We start from the raw sequence: 8,370 nt of genomic DNA, 5'->3' as shown, positions 1-8,370 counted from the left end.
TTAGGGCCCTGGGTGTTTGGAGGGGCCCAGGCATTTCTGCAGACTACTGCTCTGATTTTGGAGAGTGGGTCCTGCCTCGCTCCCGGGCCCCGTGGGGCGGCCTGGCACAGGACTGAGCCCTCTTGCCCCGTGAGCGGGGTCCGTGGCCCACCACACTGCGGGCAGGCTGCAGGGCCCCGTGGAGCTCTGACAGGCCGAGGAGGAGAAGCGGGGGAGCAGCTCCTGGAGGCCTGGGGAAGACTGTGGGAGGGCAGCAGCCGCTGCAGTGCCCCTGGCTCCGTCCACAGCCGTGGCCTCCCGAGCGGTCCTCTGCGGCCCGTTGGCAGAGGCCTGGGGCCTGGTTCCCAGGGGTTGTGCAGGTGTACAGCCTCGGTCAGAAGGGTCCCCAGGAAGCTTGCCGCCAGAAAGCAGAGTCTGAGGCACAGGACTCAAGCCTCACTGTCTTTCAGGGATGAAACAGCGGGGTGGGGAGGGGGCACGGTGCAGACTCGGTGCTGAGCGGGTTGGGGGGGGGCATGGGTGGTCCGTTCGCCCTGGGGGCTGTCCACGGAGCTGCACCGACTGTTTCTTCATGGTCCGTTGGTTGGGGGGGGGAGGGTAGGATTTGCCCTCTGGTTACCCTCCCCTACGGGCCAGAATGTCACTCAGGGTGTGCCTGCGTGGGTGCCGGGGAAGCCCTGGGCGGGAGGGGAGGCTGTTAGGGTGTGTCTGCAGGAAGCCACTGGAGGCCACCCAGAGCGGCTGCGCGGCAGACCAGCAGTGGTGTGTCGGGCCTGCCGACTCTGGGGGGTGATGGTCCCTAAGGACCGAGCTCTGGCCTGGGTCGTGGTTGGCTGCTTGTCTGGACTGCGACGTGGCCAGAGGTCTGGATCTGCACTGATTCCCAGAGAGTGTCTGAAGACTTGGCTGAATGTCCCGGGCCTAGAACCCAGGGCTGTGAGGCCGAGAGGTCTGGGAGGAGGGGCTGGATGGGCCTCTGCAAGGGGGCAGAGCCCTCGGTGTCCTGTGGGAGAGCCGCCTAGGAGTCCACAGAGAGATGACCAGGTCAGAGGCGCCCAGGACTTCTTTCTCGGGTCTCTCTGGGGCTTGCTCCGTGGCCCATGACCAAAGTGGCACTCGTGGCAGGATGAACACGCAGTGTCTCTGCTGACCACGGCGACGCTCCCCGGCGGCCAGCAGACAGGCCAGCCCCGGGGCCTCACCCGTCATGGACAGCCCGCAGCGGGTCCGCAGGTTTTCCGGGCATGGATTTGCTTTTCCTGCCCGCAGAGCTGCTGTCAGCACCTCATACACCCAGCAGCACGTCCTTGACAACGGCGCGACCCCCACCCCCACGGCTCCCTGCTGATGCTTTTATCTCAGGGCAGTGAGGGCAGCCGGGCTTCAAGCCACACAGCGCCCATCAGCGCTGGTCTGATATCAAGGCGGACGGCCCGTGAAGAGTCAGCTCTGGTGTCTGCTGGGGCACTGGCTGGGGAGGGATGGGCGCCCTCCCACCGAGGGGCTGCGTGCTGGGCAGCGACGTCCACGGGGTCCAGGGGTTATGCCCTCTGTTACACCTGACCTCCTGCTCTTAGGATGTGGCCCTTCTTCCAGCTTGGAGGTCTTGGTTCCGAAGGGAGGGCCACTCCCACCCACGGACACAGGGCTGGCCGTTCGAACCACGGGTTGGGAGTGGCCCGGTGGTCTCTCCTGCCTGGGAGCCGCTGTCTCGGCTGGGGCGGTGGGTCCTTGCTTCTTGCGGCCCGAACATGGGAGGAAATGAGGAATCCATTGAGACCAGGACTGAGGCTGGGTGACTATGGCCCTCAGCAGTAATAAAGGCTTGTTTTCACAAACCTTATCTTGGAGTAATTTTTGGTTTACAGATAGTTGCAGAAATGGCAGAGAGACGTAGCGTGTGCCCTCCACCAGCTTCGCCTGATGGTGCCGCCCTCAGCCACATGCCTAATACCGGTTCTGCCGTGGACCACCTGCGGACTGTGTCCGGACGTCTCTGGCTCTCCACTCTGCCGTTTTTTGGTCACGTCTCCTCTGCTGGGCGGCAGCTCCTTGTTCCTTCCGTGTCTCCTCTGACCTTGACGCTCTGGAACAGCCCTGGTCATTTTATCTTGTAAAATGTCCCTCAGTTTGAGTCTGTTGGATGCTGTGTCATGACCGAGTGGAAGTTTTGCAGAAGCGAGGTGCCCCTCTTAGTGCACCGTATCTGAGGATGCGTGCTGTGGCGATGCCGGGTTCCTGGTGGGGCTGACCTCCCTTGCTTGGGTGAGGGGGTGTCTGCCAGGTTTCTCTACTACTCCTTCTACTTCTTACCATTTTTCTTTTCTTTTCTATTCTTTTCTTTTTTTTTTAAGATTTTATTTATTTATTTATTTATTAGAGAGAAAGAGCACGAGCAGGTGGCAGGGCAGAGGGAGGGGGAGAAGCAGGCTCCCCTCTGGGAAGGGAGCCCCACATGGACCCCAAGATCATGACCTGAGCCAAAGGCAGCCACTTAACCGACTGAGCCACCCAGGCACCCCTACTTCTTACTATTCTTCTACTTCTTAACTAATTTACCATTTTTCTGCTTTTTAACTGGTGAGTATCTGTAGGAAGGTGCTTGGAGTCTATACACATAACTTGTTTCTCTTCGAACATGGGCCCGCTGATTGCAGCATCCGTCAGTAGACACTGCCTAGCAACTCATCCCACAGCGTGTGCTGCTGACTCCTCCTTCCCTCTCTCCACCTATGTTAATGAATCGGGACTCCTCTCTACGATGAGCTGTTCCTTCTCATGTGTTTACTGTCCAGTCATGTGTGTTACGACGGACTCATTGGTGTTTGTTTTGTTCTCTGGGTTATAATCTCATTTTACAGCTACTAATTTTTTTGCTTAAATTGCTCTGGCCTTTGGGTGCGGCCTCAGGTAGCCTCCTGGGCCCTTCTGACACACCTCCATCATTTTTTGAACACTTCCTTATTTCCTGCCACCACAGAACACTCCAGGGTTATCTCATAATTTCCTTGTCCAAAAGCTCAACTACTTCTCCAAGGAGACCCAGTTCCTTTTATTGGAGAATGGTATTTAAAAACAAAAACCTGGGGGCGCCTGGCCGGCTCAGTCGGAGGAGCATGCAACTCTTGATCTCAGGGTCATGAGTTCAAGCCCCACGTTGGGTGTAGAGCCTACTTAAAAAAAAATAATAAAAACCATGACTTGGGCACTGGGTGTGGTCAACTTCTCCTGGGGTGTAGGGTCTCTCAGTGGGCTACACTAGAAAAATACATGTGTGTGTATTAACTACATACACACTTCCATCCATTTATCTACTTCTATTATCTGTGTATATCTATCATCTATCTATCATCTATCATCTATCTATCTATCTATCTATCTATCATCTATCTATCTATCTATCTATATCTATCTATCATCTATCAATTATTTACCCAATGCATATTGTTTTAAGCCACTGGGCTTGGGGTGTTTTGTTACACAGCAATAGCTCAGTGATACATGTGGCTGGGACTTTGCAAACTATATTTCCAGGCCCCCTGGCCAGCTGGCTTCCTGGAAGCCACCTTTGAAAGGTAGGGAGGGGAATGGATTTCCATCCCTTTTTCCAGCTTCTTCAGAGCCCCTTCAGTCATGGAGGATGGTTCCCACTTGTCTTAGCTCTCTTGGGCACTCCCACCACCAGCTGTGCCCAAACCCCTCAGAGCCCCTTTCTGACCCCCACCCCACCCCCCTGCTACAGGAGTGGAAGCTGTTGTCTGCTGCTCCTAATGTCAGTGCCTCAGGACTCCCTTTTGCTTTTCCAGCCTCCAGCACCTGAGTAACCAATTCTCTGAATTCTGTCTGTTTGAAACACCTAGTGTGGTTTCCTTTTTCTGTTGGGACAGTAAGTATTACAGGGTGGATTTTTAGCTCAGTCCAGGGTCCAAGGGCTGGAGAGAGACTATAGAGCAGGTGAGGGGGCACATGGGTCCCCAGAGACAGATCCACAGTGAGGAAGGGCTTCACAACTTGTGGGGTGCCACAAAAGCAGGACTGGGGGTATGCATGGCATTAAACAGTTACAATAGAGAAGAAAGAAGGGTCTCGCATCAATGACCTCATCTTCCACCTTGAGAAATTAGAAAAGAAAAAGAAGAGCTAATTAAACCGGGAGTAAGAAAAGAATATCACAGATAAGAGGAAGCAGAAAACAAAATGAAACACCAGAAGAAAATCAATAATTGGAATGCCGGTTCTTTGAGAAGATTAATAAAATTGATAAACTGGTAGGAAAAAGAGAAGGCACAAAGTATGAACATCAAGAATGAGAGGAGACATCACTATAGATCCCACAGATGTTAGAATGATAATAAAATGTTATGAACAGCTTTCTGCCAATAAATGTAGCAACTGAAATGAAATGGACAGATTTCTTGAAAAGACATAATTTACCAAGGCTCGCTCAAGCAGAAGCAATTTGAAAAGCTCTCTATATTAAAGAAAGAACAAAATCAAAGACCTTCCCACAAAGAAAGCTCTAGGCCCAAATGTCTTCACTAGTGACTTCCATCAAACATTTAAGAAAGAAGTAACACCAATGGTGCACAGAACCCTCCAGAAAAATTGAAAAGGAAGAAACATTTCCCACCCTTTTCTCTGAGGCCATGTCAATTACCCTGATGCCAAAACCACAGAAAGACAACACAATAGAGGAAAAACTATAGACCAACATCCCTCATGAACATAGATGCAAAAATTCTAAACAAAATTTTGGTAAATCAAACCTAGTAACATATGACAATCGTGACTAATTGGGTTTTATTCCAGGAACGCAGTGTTGTGGAGCATTCAAAATCAATGTAATTCACCATATTACCAGACTAAAGAAGAAAAACCATATAATCCCCTCAATAGATGCAGAAAAAAAAATTTAGTAAATTCAACACCCATTCCTATAAAAACTCTCAGCAAACTAAAAATAGAAAGACTTTCCTGATAAAGGGCATTTATAAAAAGCCCACAGCTGACTGAATGCTTTTCCCTGAAAGTGGGAACATGACCAGGATACAGGCTCATACCTTGTCCGGGCAACACTGTGCTGGAAACCACAGCCAGTGCAGTCAGGAAGAGAGATAAATAAAAAACATCTAGACTGGCAAGGAAGAAGTAACACTTATTCACAGGCGACAAGATCTTCTATGTAGAAAATCTAGAATCTACAAAAACCTGCTATAATTAATGGGTGAGTCTATCAAGGTTGTAAGTACCATAAGATCAATGTACAAAAATCAACTCTATTTTTATAAACTGGCAACAATCAGAAAATGAAATAAAAACACCATTTTCAAAAGCATGAAAAACATGAAATACTGAGAGAAAAACCTGACAACAGATGTGAAAGTCCCGTGCAAATGAACACCACACATTGCTGGGAAAAATTAAAGACATAGTCAGAGGAGAGATGGACCATGTCTGTGGGTTGGAAGACGTGATATTGCTAAGATCAATTCTTTCCAAACTCATTTGTAGATAGGATGCAATCTCAGCCAAAATCCTAGCAGGCTCTTTTGTCTTCCTTAAATGTTTGATGGATTTCCTTCCCCAGGAAATGCAAACTAATCTGTAGGGTCAGAAAAGAGATCAGAGGTACCTCTTGAGCAGGGAAGGGCCATGAGAAGTCTCTCATGGGTGATGGCTGTACGTAAGGTCACCATCCTAACTGTGGCGATGATCGCAGGTGTGTGTTTATGTCAGACTGGTGATCTGGACCCTTAAACATGTTCACTGTGCTGTGTCTGAGTGACCCCTCAGGCCATTTCAAAATATTTTGAATTGCAGCTATTAGACGAAATTTTGTCCTGATTTTTTCAGAGAAGAAATCATGAGTGTTTTCCTTGTTGTAACATAAAATCATAGCCATAATTTATAAGAGGAACATAACATTCTCGAATTATTTTAGCAATTAAAGATTTAAAATTAATCATAAAAACGTATTCAAGGCAAAACTGTAATGATAATTTAGAAAGTCAGTGTTTGCAGGGGTTTTGGGGGAGGGCTGAATCAGTGGAGCAGGGTGATTTGGGGCAGTGGGATCCATGCAGCACGGTGCATCTGCTACATCTCACAGAACTTTACGTGAGTGAGGCTTATATGCAAAAGGAAAAAGTGAGTGAGGAAGTTGGGGATTCCAGGGTGGCATGCAGAAATGTGACAGGCAACCCAACTGTGTTACAAATACATGAAGTGACTTCCCTGGGGGCTGGGGAAGGTGCAGGGTTCTGTCCTTGGGGGCTCCACAAGGAGCCCTCCCCTGGGACTCAATACCACCTGGGAACATCTGATTTCCTGTTACTCATATTGGGTTTCTCCAAAGAGCAACAGTCAACCCTCTGTGAAAAATGGTCACACCACCGTCAGTCAGTGGACAGCATGGGCTCAGGGCAGAGAGGACTCTTGGGGTCCACTATATGGCTCTCCCATTCTCTGGCTAGTGAGCTCAGGGTGCTCCTTTACCCTCCCTGATCCTTGGTTTCCTCATCTCTAGAATGGAGTAATGTGAGCACCTGCTTCCCAGAGCTATGGAGGGCTTTAATGAGGTGGGGTAATTCAGCACTTGGCCACTGCCTGCAGATACGCCCTCATAAGGTGTGAGCTCTGAGGAGTTGGTACAGAAGGCATACCCCATCACCCCAAGAGATTTCATTTCTTTACCCACTCATCCAGCCACAGACCCATTTGCCCACCCACTCATCCATCCATCCATTAACCTACCCATGCACCCATACACCCACTATCCATCCACCCACCCATTCACACATCCACCCACCCACCCACCTACCCATCCATTCACTATCCAACCCTCCACCCATCCATCCCACCCACCCATCCATTCATCCATCCACCCTCCCACCCAGCCATCTACCCATCCACCCACCCACCCATCTACCCACCCATCCATCCATCTCTTTACCTACGTATCCACCCATTCATCCATTCATCCATCCGTCCATCCATCCATCTGTCCATCCATCCATCCATGCATGCATCCATCCACCCATCCATCCACTATCTTACCATCCAACCATCCATCCGTCCACTCATCATCCACCCATCCCCCATCCTCCCCCATCCCTCCCTCCCTCCCTCAACCACCACCCAGAAGAAAAGTTACTGAACACATCTACTGTGAAGCTGGTCCATGGAGGAGCCCACATAGGCTGCTGCCCTCGAGGCACTTAAGGCAAAAAGGCCAGGAGTGGTACACTTTGTGTCCAGGGTAGTGAAGACAATGGTCAGGGCAAGGGCATGACATTTGGGGCAGATCTCAAGGTGGGGGTGACTACCCAAAGGTGGCTGGTATTCTGAAGCACAGTGGCCCTTTCCTCATGGGGAGGCCAGCCCAGTGGACACCTGTGCGGTGGAGCCCAGGCCAAGAAGACCAAACTGCTGACTTGTCCTTTCCCCATTCTCACCCAGACTAAATACTTCTGTGCGCTTACCTGCCCACCCTTTACATCCGTCTGGGGGGAGGGTAAGTTAACATCCTACTAATAAATCCTTGCAGTCCAGGGGCAGATGATGTGGGACCTGGAACTGCACACCCCAGATCTTTCAGCATCTTTGAAGGTGTGGGAAGTGGACATGCTGCGATGTCCGAGTTCCCTTCTGTTGTCTTGGGGAGGACATGGGGAGGAGGTGGGCATGGCTGCTGCTTTGTTTGCCTGCTCTTGAGTCCTCAGATGCTTGCTTGCCAGGGACTCTGTCCCTGTGGCTGGCTGGGGCTGGAGTCTCCCTGGGTGTCCATGGGCTGAGAACCCATAATTTCTCTGGGCGCACCCTCCATCTGCCTGACGAGGCTCTGCCGAGCTGTGGAGCTGGGGCTGGGCGTGGGGTCGGAGGGAGAGAGAGAGATTTATTTTAAGGAATTGTGGGGGCTGCAAGTCTGAAGCCTGCAGGGTGGGCCTGCAGGCTGGACACCAGGGAAGAGCTGATGTTGCGGCTGCAGACCAAAGGCCATCTGGAAGCAGAATTCTTTCCTCCTGGGGGACCTCCGTCTTTTTCCTCTTAGAGCCTTCGACTGGTAGGATAAGGCCCACCCACATTATGAAGGGTGATCTATTCACATGTAAAACATACCTTCACAGCAACATGTAGACTGGTGTTTTATTGGTACCATGGCCTAGCCCTGTTGACACATGAAATTAACCTTCACACCAGGTGACTCAAAACGGGGACTTGGCAGGCTGGGGACGCACCTGCTATCTTCAGGTCTCTCTGGCAGGTGTGAGGCTTCCTCTTTCCTTTCTTCTTCCTCCCCTCCCCCACAACCCCCATCCCCATTTCCCCCATTCCCTCCCCTACACCCTCCCCCACAACCCCTCCACTTCC

Source organism: Ursus maritimus, unplaced genomic scaffold (assembly GCF_017311325.1).
Source record: "Ursus maritimus isolate PB19 unplaced genomic scaffold, ASM1731132v1 scaffold_23, whole genome shotgun sequence".
Classification (NCBI taxonomy): Eukaryota; Metazoa; Chordata; class Mammalia; order Carnivora; family Ursidae; genus Ursus; species Ursus maritimus.
This window is presented reverse-complemented; position numbering follows the sequence as displayed.